The following is a 2656-nucleotide window of genomic DNA, read 5'->3' as shown; positions in this document are numbered from 1 at the left end:
AACCTGACCCGAATAACCCGACCTGACAACCCGATTCGAGCAGACTCGACTGACCCGACCTGAAAACGCAACCCGAGTAGCCTGACCCAACAACCCGACCCGAGCTGACCCGACTAACTCCAACCGACTCGACCCGATCCGTAACCCGACCCGTTTGAGAGCACTATGGTCACGACACTGGGTGAACCACCAAAATACACTCACATTGGGAATTAAACCTGGACTAGGTATACCGAAGTGTTACACGTTAACCACTAGCTAGATTAAGCGGTGGATTTGTATATGGATCTTAGTGAATATTTGTCAGATTTGAGGTTTGTTGTTTCTTTTTATAACTGATATCAGTGTCCAACGTGGAAGAAATATATTTTTTTCTTGCTTTAGTTCTGTGTGACAAAATTTTTATTCAAGGTCAGTGTTCTCACCTGCTCGGACGGCAGGGGTCTTCTCGGAAGGCAACAGCAAGAGTCTCTTGGCGGACACAAAAGAAAATCGTTTAACTACAATGATGAGGGTTAAAAAAACGGGAGAACACCTGTGATTTTTCCAACCCTTCAATTTTCATTCCAAAAGAGGTTCTTATGATTCCGCGACCCGCGCCACTTGGATATTTTTCTCGGTAACTAAAACATATTTTGCACTATATATAGTTGCAAGTAACAAGACACATAATATAAATTTTGTACTTTAAAATTTGAAAATACAGTATAATAATTAATTATAAAGTACTAATTTTTTATCATCACTTTTATCCCAACAAATGAAATTCAAACAATTCGCACCCTGGGACTTGGTCATCAATACTGCGTCTTTTTCCTTATCTTGCACAGTAAAGTCTTGGCCCCGCATTTCGTAATCTTGGTGGTCTTTCATGCTATACAAGAGCCAAGAATGCTCGCCTCAAAGGTACAAATAAAGACCAAGTGTGATTATGATTATGGTCTTTCACACTATACGAAAAGCAAGAAAATATGCTCATCGTTACTTCGTTTTCATCAAAACAAGGCCAAGAGCAAGATTATATGCAATTCGCCTTGCACTCCAATTTTTATCTTTTTCTTGCATCGATGTTCTTGGGCTTGGTGAAATAAAATGAAATATTCAGTTTAAGGTCCCTCGATTCTGTACCGAGGCTAAGGGATATGGTGAACATGAGAAATGAATGCAATGGTGGAATGAAGAAAGTGGGAGGGTACAGGAGAACCCGAGAAAACCTACTTCACGGCGTTTCTCCACCACTAAGCCCACTTAGCAAAATCTGGGATCGAATCATGGACACCATGCACCAGAGATGAATTCTCTACAACTGAGCTACCGCGGCCCTGCTTGGACTTGATCGTCCATATCCAATCTTTCTTTTGGCCTTGCTTAAGCAACTTCTAGTGTTGTTCTAAATCCAGACTCCATATTGGCGCATATATTAATATTACAGTCGATTGGTAAAATCAATCTTCCACATTTAAAAATTAAAGTACACATAAGCAAAAAAATAAGCATTTAGCATAGAAACACTAGCTGCAAGTGTTCTTAATAGACTTATGGCTTCTATAAAATCAGTTGAAAATTGCTATTTTTAATTGAACAGCTAGTGAAAACAGCAGCTTTTGAATCCACCCGAGTTTAAGCTCAACCTAAACTCAGTTGACCAAAGTGAACTGACCCGACTGACCCGATCCGAGTGATCCGACCCGACAACCCGATACGAGTGACCCGCCCGATAACCCGAGCCGAGCTGAACCGATAGACCCGAACCAACACCCCGACCCGAATAATCCGAAATCAGTACCCGACCAGAGGTGATCCGATTGACTAGAACAGACAACCTGATTTGACTGACCCGAAAATCCGACCCGACAACCTCACCCGAGTAGCCTGACCCGACAACCCGACCCGACCTGACCTGACTGACTCGACCCGACTTGAAAGGACCCGCAAACCGACTCGAGCTGACCCGACTGACTCGACCCGTGTTGACCTGACCCAACACAGCCCGATTGATAACACTAGTATATACGGACGAATAATGAAAGTAAAATGTATTCTCTATATTTTTAGCTGTGTTTTGATTGCTTGTTAATGACATTACTGATTTATTTCTTCCTGAGGCAGGTTTGAGTCCTCAGGAAGACAATGAAGAATTTCCAGCTGTTTGTCACATGTGCAATACTACTTCTGTGGGTTGTTTCTGCTGAAAAAATAGTAGTTTTAGATACAACTCAAGAATCCACTCTGGGATGGACGCGGTATGCGAATGGACTTCACCCTGATTCACGTGGATGGTTAGAAGAGGATTCTGTCGACTTAAAGAAAGAAATCAAGTTGAAGTCGTATGCCGTTTGTGATGTCGCTTATTAAAATGTGAACAAGAGGCTATTAACGCCATTCATTGAGCAAGAGATAGCCAACAGAATTTTAATAGGAATAAAGTTTACTATTCGAGACTTTTCCCAGTCTTCCATTTGTGCATTAAAGTGTGAAAACAAGTTTAATGTGTTCTATTATGAGATTGATGGTCCGCTTCGTGAGATATCTCCTTGGAAAGATGAAAGTTACAACCAAAGTAGTCAAATAGCTGTTAATAAAGGACAGTTGAGTACAAATAGTGAAATAATTAATACTGTAGTAATATCTAATTTTGTAACTAAGAAAGGTGTCT

The sequence above is a fragment of the Thermobia domestica genome, chromosome 5, assembly GCF_964235325.1.
Source record: "Thermobia domestica chromosome 5, izTheDome1.hap1.1, whole genome shotgun sequence".
Lineage (NCBI taxonomy): Eukaryota > Metazoa > Arthropoda > Insecta > Zygentoma > Lepismatidae > Thermobia > Thermobia domestica.
This window is presented reverse-complemented; position numbering follows the sequence as displayed.